At 43.4% G+C, this 16,247-nt stretch overlaps 1 protein-coding gene across 12 annotated transcripts in view; it reads left to right on the forward strand.

Moving 5' to 3' along the window:
- Positions 1-16,247, forward strand: part of hoxb3a (homeobox B3a) — a 113,250-nt gene that overhangs the window by 49,739 nt on the left and 47,264 nt on the right. The window contains exon 1 of one of the 12 annotated variants that reach the window (XM_050068230.1): positions 7,594-8,203. The exons of 9 other annotated variants lie outside the window; for them this stretch is intronic. The gene's annotated coding sequence lies outside the window, so the exon portion shown is untranslated. Of the gene's footprint in view, positions 1-7,593; positions 8,204-8,259; positions 8,340-14,518; positions 15,502-16,247 lie in introns of those variants that run through there. 2 more of the 12 variants (XM_050068233.1, XM_050068234.1) reach the window with 2 other exon arrangements.

Here is a 16,247-nt window from a genome sequence, read left to right on the forward strand (position 1 = left end):
TTCATGATTGCCAAAAAGCAGAATAAAAAAGAATCGGCTGTTGATAGATTTTCTGTAAAACTGATTGTGAGAAATTCAGTGAGCTGCGGCCACTGTTATTTACCGGCTGGTGGCTGCTGGTCATTTTCCAGCCTGGTAATCTGACCTGCAGCTGGGAGGGGTGCTCTGTGTGTGTGTGTGTGTGTGTGTGTGTGTGTGTGTGTGTGTGTTGGGGATTAATCAAAGGGACAATGGCATATGGGGAAAATGTGTTTGCACCAGATGCAGCTTGGTGTGCAACATATAACAGTATTACTTATGCGGTCTCTAGCACTTTGCAAGGACCAACTGATTGGTCCATGTTTGTGCTAATTTGTGCAGTGAAGCTCTGCACAGATCCATACAGCTTTGTTTTAGTTTCAGTCAGCATCCAAAGATTCCAGACTGATAATGGAGAAAATCTATAAAGTATACATAAATGTAATTTTCAGCTGTAGTGCTTTTCTCCGCAAGCAGGATGTGGTTCAGTGTTGCTTTAGGTCTCTTCAGCCAGACTCATGGCTGTTCTTGGAATCATACCTGTGACTTTTTGTTTACCTGACAATCTTCTTAAACTGCAGTCCCATTATTTCACATATAACTTGGATCATTACTATGCATCTCAAGAACACTCACCTCGGTGCTGTCACAGTTGTCCTGCACTTGTGACTAGGTTGTCAAATGGAGAGCTCACCTGTAAAGCATAAAATGGTGTAGCAATTTTACCATGAGGGGTCCAACTGTAGAACATATAAATTATTTCATATTTAATCTTTGCCCATACACTCTGTATGGTTTTTAAAATACATCCCCCTAATTTGTTTAGTCCGTAAGGGTCTTTAGATCAAAAGAATCAAAAGGGTTTTTTATAAAAAAAAATAATCCAAAATATCACTATTATTTTAACAGGATAAAATGGTGCTGTGTCGGTATGTCAGGTGCCATAATCCTCAAGTGCTGTAACTCTCTCTCTCATATGCTGTCAGAGCTAGATCAAATGAATGATTCATAATTGATATATTATCCGAAACCTAATTTTTAAACAAGTAATAATCATACAGGTTTAAATAACAAATGTGATTGTATTTCCCGATCTTTGCTCAGCAGCAGTTTTGTGTGAAAGGAATTAAAGGCCTGCCCCATATAGACACCACTTTTACAGTGTTATAACATTTCAAAACAGCCATATATAGAGAGAGCTTAAATACATCATAGTATCAGCATCAGTGTTTTATGGTCATCATAATACTAAAAGTCTTAAATAATAAAATAAAAATCCCAGTACCATAAATGTATCCAAAGCTTGTTTCGGTTCAGCCAATATTTGGTCAGGCAATTGGAAGCATAGATATCAGAGGGTACACAGGGGACAAATCCCTATAATATTTAGAACATGTCCCCACCGGTAATGACAGAGGACTGTTATTTTTGATTAATTTAAAGACATTTCCAGCATAGTTGATGCAGAAAGGACACATATTGGTGGACAGACATTTATCAGAGTGCAGGAAATTGAATGGTTGATGTTAAAACATTCAACCCTCAAAGCTCCCATTTCATATGAGCCCCAAATTAAAAGGAAATTGAAATACTGAGAAATTCACCATGCATTTGGTGCCAACTTTTAGTATTCAACAATTTTCAATATCACTGACATGATTCTTCAAGTACTGAAAACCTGCAGGTTCGATAGCCGACTCCATCATAACAGTAGATGGAGTAATTATGCATCAAGAATGATTGTGCATGGGAACCAAACAAACAGCAGGTCTGGTTAAGTCTGGATCCATTAGTTCTTATAATGTGATGTGGTTGTGTTTCCTGCCCTTGTATCAATTTTATACTTATGTTTGTTTTTCTGGTTGTTGGTTGTATGTGAGGTTAGATGCTTCTTTCAGTCAACATCCTCAAAGGCATGGTGACAGAACACACACATGGTACTGGTTGTTTGTTCAACAAGCCTGTTTAGTGGTAAAGTTAGATTTAATGTGGCATCCTGTGTGGTGTGAAGGTCTGGTGGGGATGAATGGGGAATGTTTTCATTAAGTTGTGAGGACACATTTCTGTAAACTGCAGTAAAAACTCATGGCGGCAATGTATCAGAGAAGACGATGGTACAGGCTTCCAAACAGAATAAAAGTAAGACAACTATGTGATAGAAAATGGATTTTGTTTAGAAATGTTGCCTTCAGCTGACATGACATTATAAATATGTGGCATATTTATACCCAGAAAGATGACATTTTAACCCTGGCAGTGTAGACGTTGTATCTCTACTGCTCTTTGTTTTATACAGAAATGCTGTGGATTAGTTTGTGAAGTTTCTCATCATAAAACCTTGAGTGGAGTAAATCTAATTTCTGCCCCGAGCTCATGCAGGTTCATTAAAAAACACGCTTGTTAAATTAAAAGTCCTGCTGCTCTGCTGCTGCATAAATGCCTGCTGAGCTCTTATTTAGTGAAAGTAAACTCTTCTTTTTATCCTTTAAGTCTGATTGTGCCCCTTGTGTTGATACCTGTTGTTTTTTCTGCAGCTTTGTCACTTGTCCTGATGCTTCTCTCCATCTTAAAGGAGATTTCTTTCTGTAATCTCAGTGGGATTAGCAGTTAAATAACTGTGAAGCAAGAAGGAATCAGGCGTGCAGATGTGACCAGTGCTTTTCTGCTTTGCACTCTGCTGTCACTGAGATGTTTGAAGGCTTTGGACCAGCTGATGGAGCTGATGTTTCAACAGCAGCTTTGCACAGGAAGCTGTAGGCTCTCAGGGTTCACAACACATTCCCGCACGCTGTGCCACGCACGTTCACAGTCACCAAATGTCTCCGTTGAGTGTGTGTTTGTGAGCGTGCACGCGCTCACATGACTCAACGATCACCCCAGGCTGGCACACAAACATTCAAGCAAACACCAACTTTTCTCTCTGACCTGGGGAGTCTCGCGGTGGTTTACTAATTGCCAGACAAATCGCCCGCGCGTTTTTCCCCTCTCTCCTTGCGCTCGTTGCAGCCGCGTTGCCCGAGAAATTTATTATTCTGGAGAGCGCGAGGAGAAGGGAGGTCACGGTGCAGGCGCGCAGGCTGCAGGAGGAGGTCGTCACGAGAGATATATGGCTGCCAGGCTTTTACTACTGCACCGGCTGTGTGTGTATGTGTGTGTAAATGTGTGCGAGAGAGGGAGAGCGTGCGAGCCATTTAAAAGTAGACGTGTATTAAGTATTAAAAAGAGAGAGCCAAATAATGGTTGCCAAGTTGCAACACGCGCATACACAATTTCTTTTTATAGGCCAGGCTGCTGGAGCATTATGCTGAGGCTGTGTGGCTGTGTTTAGAGTGTAGCGTGAGTCAATAGGTATTACAAATGATTACCTAATTACTAACGGGAATAAATATAATTAAATCAGCATCCTCAAGTAAGGAATAATTTGAAAAACTGAAAGTGTAACTCTCATGGTGTGTATAGCATTGATACATCATTAGGTAGGGATGAAGCAGAGCCTGGTGGACTCCAGGACTTCCATCTTCCTAGAAAGAGGGGAAACATGATTTTTTTTTCTGTCATAATAGCAGAATGAAGTGCTTATTGAAACGAACAGAACTATTTCTTATCATTGTTTTGGTTTTCTTTGTTTTACATCAAATCTGCAATTGAATCACAACCTGACAACACAAAGGATGTGTGTATCAAATGCTTCTAAGATACTATCACTGATTCAATAATCAATATATGATAATGGTTATTATTGTGTAAGTCTTTGATTTAGTTTCCCTTGTTATAAAGTGCTCCTGTTGTTTGGCAGGGTTACTATCAGTGAATGGAGACAAGCCAGCCTACAGTGTGATGACTCTACCATTGTGTGTTACAGCAGCGCTCATATCCCTTAGATGTGAGTGATAAATAGGCTTGTGTGGCCTGTATGACTAATGGCGGAGCATTAGGCCCGTACTAGCGTATTGATACTTAAGTATTAAACAAACCCTTTACCTTTTACTTATCAATATCCTAATGGCAGAGACGTGCTGACTGCTTGTATATTACATATAACATCCCGGATATCTGGAACCACGTTGTGATGCAGGTAAATTCAGCATCTCAAATTTGTCCACACTTCATTGTGATTGTGTGGCAGGAAACTGGAGCAACAAGGGAAAAAAAACCACTTGCAATAGCAGAATTAATTTGGACTGTGATTTTGCTTTTTTATTCCCTCGTGATCATTTCGATTTATGATAAGCTTTCATTGCAAACCTTCACTTAAGGCGGAAAAAGGAGATGCAAAATTCACTTCAGTTAGTGTGCAACGTTGCTATAATCTGTTATGCTCATCCTGTCATGTATTCATCATTGCTTACATGTAAAATAGATATATCTACAGGCGTTAAATGCGGAGAGGTGTAGCCACCATTGCTTTATAGCAGCATTAAAGATCCCATGCCAATTAACTCTGCAGTTTCTACCATCGGTAATCTAGAAGTGCATATTAAGCCAAAAGCATGTGGCTCACATGTGTTGGGATGTTCTGTTGTTTTACTGTTGGCTGTAAAGTGACACAGAACATCTCTCCGTCCAAACACCAACATGAGAGGAGTCATTCTGAGTGTAAAACATATAATTGATCTGTACTGTAACTCAGCAGGCTCTCTCCCAGGCTTTATGGCGTTAACAATGGTGAGACAGTGAGCATGTTCCAAAGCCATTGATCCTGTCATGTCTGACAACAAAACAGCCACAGCTGCCTATTAAAATGCAATATTTTGTTTTCAAAGTACAGACGGACGGCTTGCAGATAGGATTCCAATATCAATTATGGATCCTGTTTCCTCCATAATAATAAAAAAAAAAAAAACAGAATAGGCGCTTACAAATGCATTAAAATGTTTAATCACTCAGTTTTGGTTATTGGCTTTTTTTCCAATTAACATTTGAATAAATAAAACAGAGCAATAATAAGGAGATGGGTTATGGGATTTTACCAACCAAGCCATGCGGCTCGTGAGACCGGCTCGGGGATGTCTCTGGTGCAGTCCCATAACTGGGGGGAAGACCTCACGTCTCGCGCAGGAGAATATATTTCAAAAAACGGTTGTGCGCGTGCTGCTGTTTCGAGACAGATTTACGAGCCGCAGTAAAAGGCGAGATGTCGGGGCTCGGTAAATCAATCTCTCTCTCTCTGCCTTACTGTCTCTGTCTTACTTGCTCTGTGTCTCATCGGTCTAGCCTTCATAATAATAACAACAACAACAACAACAACAATAATAATAATAATAATAATAATGATAATGATGATAATAGCTATCGCGTCTCTTACGATCTAATGTGCAACCACGTCTAATCACGTTTTGGACAGTTTAATTTTACGGCCATTCAGCACCTTAACAAAGAGACATTTTCAGTTTCTCGCCTTTTAAACCAAGGAGAGAAACTCAAAGCCTTGTTAATCATTAACGAGGAGGAAGAATCTACCTGTCTTAATCCATCACGGACCAAGAGACCCCCAAGATCTCAAAGACCTCCAACATCACTTCAGTTATTGCCTTCTACTATTATTCTATGTCGAACTAATACAAATACAAATAACTGCTTTAATAAAATGTAGGCTATGGTTTTATGCTGGTTTGAATCATGCGTTTGTTTTGCCATTTGCAAATTTGTTGCTTTTAATTTTCTATAATCCGCGGGGCTTAATGCCTATCGTTTAAAAAGATTGATTCCTTTTTTAAAAAAAAAATAAAAATAGCCCAGTCCATCATCTCACAAAGACTTCCCTTTGTGTTTTCTCTTGTCACATGCATGGCGCTAGCCTAGCATCACTAACTGGATGCTTGTTATGGTTTAGGGCTACACCGTTAAAGCCCTACAGTTCAAAGTATCTCCTGGTTGACTCTCCAACCCCCTCACTCATCATAATTCGGATGTTTAGGCTATTGAAATGGTTTTGTGTGCGTAATAGCTTTGCATGCGGCTGTGCCAAGTTTACAGAGCTGATTCGTATTGCTGTTGTCAGGCCGGCCCAGGTCTCTGCTGCTACTTATCTTAGCTGTTGTTTCACACTGTGATTGCTATAATTTATGGCCGTCATTACAGACGCCATCATCACCACCGCAAATGTTTGATTTCAATCTTGTTGAGGGTAAAAATCTCAGGCAATCGCGGCGGCGCTCGGAATACAACTTTAAAGGAGCGCGTCTTTTTTTTTTTTTTTTTTTTTTTTGTGCATCAAAAAGGAGTAATAAATAAATGACCACCCAACTGTTTCTCTAGTAATAGCTTTAGAACTGCATTTATTTCCTTCTTGCTAATTATTTTCATGCCTTTGTCATGTTGTAGATTATATTTTTAGAAACTGGCCAATTGTTTTTGTTGTCACAAGTAGTTCTGGCTAATTGCGTTTGATATTACACGTTTTATTTGCCACTTTTTCTCTGGCCTCCCAGTTGTTTCAGCTGAATAAAATGTAAAACAGAATGGCTTTAAATGTAATGGACACTCCTGTGAAGACAGCAGCACTTTACTTTGTAAAGCTATGCTTTTTATTTTTAGCATCCAGCTACCTGGAGGATGGAGCTGAAGGATACGGTGCTTTTGGAGCTCTGTGAGGAGACGCAGCGTGTCTTGGGGCTGCTGCGGCCCATTGTTTGACCTTGGAGTGTTTCTTGTTGGCTCCTCAGCAGCGAGGTTAGCCCCGTTAGCCTCCCGGCCTCAACATTTTTTTTCTTATAAGAGTCCCGCTTTCCATTGTTCTGCTGGAGGCGGCTCGAGCTCTGGAACCGGGAGACAGAGCGCCGAAAGGATCCCAACGGTCTATTGTTGCTGCCCTGCACGGCCTCACGACGGGGGGTTTGTCTCTCCGTTGTTTCTTCGTCTCTCCCTCACACTCTCTCCTTCTTCTGTCCCCCTGCTTAGCATCTCTCTCTCTCTTTGTCTCCCTCTCCTTTTTTTGTAGTTGCTCTCCTCTCGGCTCGGCTCCGCGTGCTACCTGTCCGTTACTCTCCCTATTAAATAAATGTCTCCTTCTAAATGAATCACAGCGCGCTGTATGGCCACCCCTCGAGGAAAACTTGTTAATGGGATAAAAGAAGGTGCGCGTTTGGAGAATTTAGTCCACAATAATAATAACAATAATAATAATAACAATTCAGATTTATGTGATCAGGCAAAGCTTGGCCTCGTGTGTTTATTTAGGAATGTGTCGTTTTCTCGTAGATTTCCAGCCTCCCCACTCTCACATTTCGATGCGCAACATGAATTTGTAATTATTAAACAAACAGTTGGGCATGATTTGTTTCCACTGACACAGTTGGCTTTCTTTGCTGTTAAATATTTAGGGATGCGTTAACGTGACACCAAACAGGAGAAATAAACTCTGCTGTGATGCACAGTAGTCACATAAAATATGTTCGGGCTGCATGGAATATTTCCAACTGCTGAAAACAGATACATTGAAATATAAGACAGGACAATATAAGGAATTCCCCTTGTTCTGCCGACTAACGGCGAGGCGAGAAAGAGATGACAGTGAGGAATAACGAAGAAAGAGTCTGAGGCGTGCAGTCATTTTTTAAAACGAACATAGTCGGTGACAATCATCTTTTATCGGTCTCTCTGTGCGTCTGTCACAGGCCTAACCCTGCTTTACCTTACAGTTTATAGCACACACACATTAACACTCAGTGCCTCCCACTGGAAAGGCTGAAAGGTGAACAGAACTGGTTTATGTTCATTTTTATTATTATTATTTTAAACTCGGAGTCTTGCACTCCTGCATGTATGCACTGGTCCGGATGGGTCCCACGAACAGAGAGGCGCACGGATACCCCCCGTCACCCCCCACCCACACCCCCGCCCCGACCAGCACGTCACGTGATTCATTAAATAATTAATGCAGAGGTTGCAGAATAGATATGTATTCGTCAGGAATATAACGGTAAGACATGGTGCTGCTCCAGTGTGTGTGTGTCTGACGTCGAAAATTCAACTGTCCTTTCAAAAAAAAAAAAAAATACAAGCCCCCCCTATAGCAGCGGAGAGAGGGGGAGAGAGAGAGGGAAAAAAGGGAGAGAGAGAGGGGGGAGAAGAGGAGACACTGAGAAACGCCAACAGAGAGAGAGAGAGGAAGAGAAAAGAGAGAAGGAGGCTGCAATAAAACAAATTTGGACGGGCGTGCGTCTTGCGGGTCGTTGTGGACACCGTGAGTATTGCGGAAGGAAGGGGACTGCATGGGGGGAAACCACACTTCTTCTTCTTCTTCTTCCTCATCTTCTACGCCGCTGCGCCGCCTTCGCCCGCATCCCTCTCAGTGAATCATAGGCTATTTTAACATCGTGGTAAATATACACCCCAAAAAATACCCATCTTTCGCCGTGTTTTCTCATCGTGCATGTTGCTGTCGTGTTGTTTACACATCACCCCCCACCCATCATCATCAGCCATTGTTTATAGGTTGAAGCGGTGCAGCAAGGCAGCCTGCAAAACCGGAGAGAGAGAGAGAGAGATGGGGAGGGAGAGAGGGAGCATTGCAATGTGAGCCGATGGCTGTTTATATTTTAAGAAGCACTTGGATATTCTTCTCCATCTTTCTCCCATCACCTCCTGTCTGCCTCTACATCTCTCTCTATCTGCCTGACTCTCTGTCCATCCCTCTCTCTCCCTCTCTCCCCTCTCTCTCCCTCTCCCTCTCTCTTCCTTTTTTTCCCAGCCAGCTACTTCTCTTGATTTATAGTGAGGCAGGGTGTCAGCGTGCGGCCGGGGCTGCCATTGTGTGTTTGTGAGGGAGTGCTGTTGTTTATGGTGCTGCCCGCGATAAATCATGTTTTCTCCTCCGCTGTGGGGAAGACGGTGAGGGAAAAAATGACGGTCGATGGACCGATGATACACCGGAACGAGGAAGAAGAAGGAGAGGAGGAAGAGATCTCTGCCACTGCCGCCACGCGCTCCTCTCTCGGTTCTCCTCCTCTTTCTGTTCCGGCTGTTTTCACTGCCTTGCTCTCTTTCTCCTCCTCTACATATGCCTGCTTCTTCTTTAACACACACCCTTCTGTTTTTTTACACTACGGGTGTTTTCTTTTTTCCTGCACAGCGGCTGGCTGTAGCTCCAGGTCGTGAATTACTGCGGCGACCAATTAACGGGAGATTTGTTTAAATTTGGCACACCGGGCACGCCTCGGCCGCCATGAAATCTCATAAAAAAGGACCTGCCGGCCAGGAAAATCTCATCCATCTCGCCAAGAGGTGTGAGTGAATCTGAGTAGCTCAGCCAGGGGAGCCAAGCTGAAGATCTAAATGACGCCGGTTCGAGTTCATGGCTCCTCAAGCACAATTAGCCTAGGCCCTGGTTTAAAGTGAAATACAATCATTAAAATGCTTTCTGCACTGACAGAGGCTATCCAGGGAGAACCAACCTGGCTTTGGAATTTATATCGACTTTATTTATGTTTCTAAAACTACCCCTATAAGATAGTCCACGGCATAATACATCTGCTGCTGGTAATTGTATTTAGAGGAGCCCCGAGGTGTCTTCATGGTGTCCAGACTGTACACTGACTCTCAGTTCATTTTTTAGAAGTTGTCTCCTTCTCTCCTCATGCATTTTTTTTCAGTGTGTTTTCTTTGGATGCCTGCTGGAATGGAGCTGGGCGCCATTATTCATGTCAGCACTCAGTGTCTCTGCCTTTGCTCAAACCCTTCACCGTGAATCAGACCTTCTTCTTCTCTTTAAATGTGGCGAGGGAAATAAGATGCAGGACTAGAGGATTTTTTTCAGACTTTATTCATTTTTGCTCCATATTTATATTCACATACATTTCATATTTCACATCAAATTCTGTTTCTTTTCTTCCCATGGCTGTGGAAAACCAAACGCAATGACTCAATGAGACACTGTGAATTGGTCGTGGTACCATTCTTAGCCCTTCCCATTGCGAGCAGCAAGTGGGGTAGGGGTGAGGAGGGGTGGGATGGAGTAACGTAATTTTCATCGGCTAACCCCATAACTCACTATAGTAGGTGATGCTTGTGTGGTGTTGTTTTGGTGTGAAGCCAGCTAGTAATATATGCAAAGTGCAGTGGACAGTCTATAATAATAAATAATACATAATTTTATTACATGCATATGACATTAGCTTGCAGGAGCATTTCATTGACATTGTAATATTAATCATAAATAATCATAATTATTAATATGTATTACAGAGATCTTAACAAATGTAGTGCTGCATCTCATGCAGGTTAGGATGGATGGATGGATAGAGAGATGGATGGATGGATGGATGGATGGATGGATAGAGAGATGGATGGATGGATGGATGGATGGATGGATGGATGGATGGATGTGCACCCGGAATCACTTTACAATTACATTTCAAAGGCTGAACTCTTCCGCATCCTCTCCTCCCCTCCTCTGTGTCTGTCTCCCTGCTCGGCCATCACTACCAGTGTAAACCTTAGTGTAACCAAATTAGAGCGTCTCCGCGGCTTCCCATCACACAATAATGGCAGTAGCAGCAAGAGGCAGCGTTTTTCAAAATGTGTATTCCTGCTGTCCGCCGCCGTGTCAAAAACAATATCCAGCCTCATTTCGAAGGACGGAAAGAGAGAGAGAGAAAGAGAGAGGGGGGGGGGGTGGGGGGGGGGGGGGGGGGTACATTATTTCTTTCCTCCTTTTTTTCATATATATTTAAATATTTTTGCCGGGTATCTCGACCTCATATATGATTCGGGTGACAGGGAGGCGTTGAAAATAGATTTCCAAACGCCAGTCAAACACACAGGTTGGCCCTGCATAGAGGGAGAAGTTAAGAGGGACGCACGCTTGACGTTAAAAATTAGCCCAAAGCACAAGTTCCTGACACTGCTGCTTTTAAACGCTCCTAAGTCACACAGTGGAGGGAAGGCGACAGCAGAAGCGGCTGGTTTATCTTATCTTATCCCAGGCATGTGTCCACTGTTAAGTGTGTTTTGTCTGGCAAGATATAGTTCCACATCAAACCCAGCTGAAATAGTTCAAATATTTGAAACGGTGTTGAGAAATGATATCACTCCCTGTCTGACATCCATTATAGCTGCTGCTGCTATCCAAGCTGCAGGAGGGGGGATTTCAACTCCTGTGAGGCCTCCCTGCATTCGCAACTCTCTGGCCAAACACAATTCTGCATACGCTGCTGCTGTACTATTCTTCATAATCCACATGTGGAAAAATGCGTTATTATTACATCACTGTAATAAACACAGATAATAGATGGAGTTAATGTGTCACTGCGCTGTGCTTTCTCAAAATCCGTGGTTTATTGCGACGCTACAGACATTTGAGGCTAGAATTAATGTTTACACCGAAACCTGCTGCAGGACAATGGCAGCATTCTGAGCTCACTGTGACACCAGGAGAATAAAGGAGGCAGCTGAAGATGTTACTGGCCTATAATAAGACGGGTAGCTTGTTTTGTGTATGATGAGACATTTTATTTTCTCAGCTGTGTGATTGTGGCATTTTGTGGAAGCTGGAGCGGAATCGTTAAATGGAGGGGACTCGTGTGAACCTTTCCACGAGGGGCTATTTTAAGAATAATGGTGCATTTTCGTTAGATGAATGCCTTATTGTTGTTTTATCTCATCTTTATTTCTTGTGGCTTTGAAGGCGCTCTACATTTAAACGTAACGTTTTACGCATGAAAAAATATGTAAATAGTAAGGTGTGTGTGTCTGTGTGTGTGTGTGTGTGTGTGTGTGTGTGTATGTATGTGTCTGAGATAGTGGCACAGACACTCTTTATCCCAGATGCATGGTTGCTGCTGGTGTACCCGGTCAGTATCAGCTCAGGGGAAAGCTTGTTTTAAAGCGCTGTTTAGTGGAAGAACACTGAGCGGTCACTCTGCTCGGTCTTGCGGTGATTTACTGTTTACGGAGGCCAAAACAGTAAAGAAATGAGGATGATACACTCATATCTGTTTTTATCCACCGTGATCGAAGCATCCTTTTATTATATTTGGTCAAAGACAAGGTCGAAGCAGACCCACGCGTCTCAGAGACACGCATGGAAGCAAGCGAACAAGGATTCACACAAGGCGCATCTTCCCACTCATTGCTGGGACTGGCAGCCATATTGTCTTCTTCCCTGTTCTTTCCCACGCAAAAATGTCTAAATGCGCAGAGTGAACATTCCGGTATATGGGTAATTTGGGAAAATATCTTCGACTAAAAAAACAAAAAAATTCTGGCAAACTCTTTCAATAAGCTATTGTAAAATTCCATCTATCCATAAAACGAAGCCTTATTTTATGTGACCGCTTCACACGTCGCCCAATTTTAAATCTTGCCTTTCAGAAAACATGAGATAAAATCACATTGATAGCCACATTTTTCTAACACGTTAGGCTGCACCATAAAGAGAAAATGAGCAAAAACAGCGCATAAATGCACAAATAATCACGCATGTAAATCCGTGTTGACCTATAGGCCTAATTTACGGAGACAAGGTCAAAGTACGCTATGTAAAATACATTCAAATATTAAATTCTAATGCATATCAAATATTTTGGTTTTGTGCCCTCCCTCTGTAAACATCCCTGTGCATCTTGCAGTCATGCAAAAGAAAAACGAAAACAAAAAATAAAACAAGCCTTTAAACAGTGAGAAGTTCAAATGAATCCACCGCTAGATAGTTGCGGCACTGGAAATATATATTCCATATCCATGAGGCTGGTTTTGCTCGATTCTCCTCTCAACTATAACACGCTGCGGGTTAATTTAGCTTTAAGGTTTTTACACATATAATAGTTGCTTGCAGAAAAAGCCGGTTTCATTTCTCGCTTAATTGGAGTGAAAAGGCAAAAAGCATGGGAGCTACGAAAGCAGTCCGCTTTAAAAATGAACAGTGATTCTTCGAAAACAGTCCAACATAAATCAGAGCAGCGCGCGGCCTCATAAATCTGCAGCCGCTGGACGTTAACGAGCCAAAGATTTAAGTGCGGGGAAAATAATGTTAACAAAACACGTTAACGTGTGTTTAAATCAAAGCGAACAAGGGAGATATTTTAGGAACTTGATTCCATTATTTATTAAGATACATTTTCCCCAACGTAACACTATTAGATCAATAATATTGTAATAATAATTATTAATATTTTCTAAGCTATAGCCTAAATTGCCTTATCTCATAGAGGCTGCAGATATCCAGTGTCGTGCTCCATGCGCAGGGTACTTCCGGGGCTCTTCCTCGCGCAGAGATGATTACCCGTTCGGAAATAAATCAATAAGAAGCCTCGTGCTAATTTATAATCGGCTGCGCGAGGGCAGTGATTCAAAGCGCGTGAAAAATGAGCAGCTTCAACCGTATCCAGAGCCCGCGAGCTGCGCTTTTTCCCCCTTTACACCGGGCCGGAGAGCAGCATGCACGAAAGCGATAAGAGACACCGAGCTGCTGAGCCGGAAATGTTTCCACGAGGAAGGGGCCGTGCACGAGCCTTTCCCCCTCTCCGTTCTCTTGCTTTTATCATGGCGGGTACAAACTAAAAATAACGGTTTTGCCTTCGTGTAATTGAACTTCTTTCTCTCTCGCTCTCTCTCTTTCTTCGTCCTCTTCGTCGCTTTGTCTCTCTCACTCTCTCATTGTGTGTGTCTGTGTGTGTAAGTGGGGCAGTGAAGGCATGTCTATACGCGTGGGCAGATAACAGAAATACACACAGAGAGGAGGGAGAGGCAGAGCGATAGAGAGGAAGAGAAAGAGAGAGAGCAAAGCCAAGATCATCTGTTTGGGATTAATTTAAGGTCTAAATTTTGCCCGTGAATAACGGCCAGAAAAAACTTCACCAACAAATTATTAACAACCTATGAACATGTCCAGAGGGTCTAAAGATGACCCATGATTCTATCTCTGTGAAAGGCTCAAGGGATGGATTTGGCTACTTTAGTTATTTCAGTGGAAACCGCGCATCATATCCAAAATAGAAAGTCTTATTTTCCCAACACTGTGAGTCCTGACAATGTGTATGGGACAAAGTGCCAAATATTAACAGCCGCCGTGACATCTGTATGGTTTTTGGTCATCATGTGGGTTCACAGCAAATGATTTTGGTTGCAGAATTGGTGAGGTCGATCTCATTCATTCAGCAGAAATTCATAATTCATATGAAATTGAAACCTACTTGGTTAAGATTGCCTTCATTTAGATGAAAGTCAGAGTTTTTACCATTTTTTTCTTACTTATATGGATAAATGCTATCAGCCCAAATCGCACAGGCCTACAGCATGTATTCTACCGAAAATGTGAACATGCTAAACACGGCGGAAACAGTTCCCTGAGTGGACGCGCAGGTCAAATCACAGCGGAAAGTCTGCTCTCTCAACCTCCTTCTCCCTCTTCCTCTCCTCTGATCGTTCCCAGTTTGACGCCATGTAATAACCAACATCTGGCCCTCGCACAGGCAGGATGGACAGGCAGGTCACGCTGAACCTCGCTAACCCCCTGGCGCACCTCAACCAGACTCCCCTATTGGACAGGAACAAGAACCAGAACCCCCTCTGCACCCTCCCCCCTCACCGACTCTTCAGGTTCTTGCGGCCTGTCTAGCTGTCAGTCCAAAGCCCGGTTCAGGAGCACCTCATGGTGTCAATCCGCTTTTTTAACCCCGCACCAGCAGAACGACCAAACAAGCCAGAGGTCCGAGCAGGGAGAAACACCGACGGAGAGGTGGAGAGAGAGTGAGGGAGGGAAGTTCCGCAGATTACTATTGAAGCAGTTAAAATGCGTATGAAGGGGACGTTTGGCTATTTTAGAGACAAATCTAGAATTTGGTCCGGAAGGGTGACAGGTCAGCAAGGAGGGCTCACGGCTACTAGGTAGCAAAGCACTGTACCCCAACGTTCTCCCGTGCCGGTGGATAAGGCTTCAGGAAAAGAAAAGCGCGAGCCCTGACCGTGGTGCTGGCCAGGCACGCACCGGCCTGCTATACGGGGAATTTTGCAGCACAGGCAGAGGGTGGGGGGGTTGAGCGCGCGCACGCGGTGTGTTTTTTAGGGTAAAGTAGCACCGCGAGCCCCAGACCGAGCAGTCCCCGACAGCTTGTGTGCTGTAGGTAGGCTTTGATTGTTGGAGATTTATGGCGGAGCCGACTCAAGATTTATGGCTTTTCCCAAACCGGGCATGCAAACGCTTGGCGTCTCTTTTACGCGGTGCTATAGAGGCGTTCTAATGGATACACCAGTACTATAACAGCAAGCAACAGTGTGGGTTAAACGCCGGGTTGAACTCGTATAAATGCTGTTTAGTACCATTTTTTGGGACTAGAATACACGTTAGAAAAAGAGGCCAGACTGTTGGACCGCCCGTAATTACGCACAGTGAAAAGTACGTCCAAGGTTTTCCAGCAAGGATTTTCGGGTCTCCCTTACTCCATCCGGTGTCTCCGTCCGTGTCCAAAACAGGCTGCATCCAGGGGAAAGCATAACACCAGTCAGGAAGAGATCCAGGAGGAGAGACACACCGAGAGAGAGCAGGTAAGGTCTGCCGGGATGCTTCTCGCTCAGTGTCCCGGTGTGTGTTCCCGAGGCGTCCCCATCCCACGCGCTCCACCGCTCGACATGTCATTAATTATCTGTTGTGTGACCGTGGTCTCTCTCCCGAACTCGCAGAGGCATCCGCGGGGTGTGCCCGCGTGCAGGCTCTATTAGTAGCCAAAAGCTTCTTTTCTGTGTGTGTGTGTGTGTGTGTGTGTGTGTGTGTGTGTGTGTGTGTGTGTGTGTGAAGGCAGCTGAAGACAGATGCCTCAGAATAGGTAACAGAAAAGGGCGCCTCGCCATGCTCCCTCTCTATCTCACTCGTCATTTAAAAAGAAGTTACTTGCAGCGTGCAGTGCAGTTTGGACAGAAAGGTGTGTGTCTGGTGAGTGCGTGTGCGCGTGTCACAGTGAGAATGAGTTGTAGTGAACAGGAACCTGACGGCTAGGTGTAAAGAGAGAAGATGCATGTTAGCAACACTGTGATTTATGATAGTGTGAAAAGACTGCCAACCCAACACAAAACAAATCCACAAATGGTCCTATGAAAACAGATTTTTTGTGTCTCTAACCAGATCTGAGCAGAAGCAGGCAAAGTGATTGTAAATACATGCATGATAACAAGTGCAACTATTTCATCTTGAATGATTACAAACTGTTCATTCCATAGTGACCCTAATCTACCCTTATTCTGACTAATGTGTTGGGTTTCTCTTTGTTAAACCAGCCAGATGTGGCATTGGGTCC

The sequence above is a fragment of the Epinephelus moara genome, chromosome 18, assembly GCF_006386435.1.
Source record: "Epinephelus moara isolate mb chromosome 18, YSFRI_EMoa_1.0, whole genome shotgun sequence".
In the NCBI taxonomy this organism is placed as follows: domain Eukaryota; kingdom Metazoa; phylum Chordata; class Actinopteri; order Perciformes; family Serranidae; genus Epinephelus; species Epinephelus moara.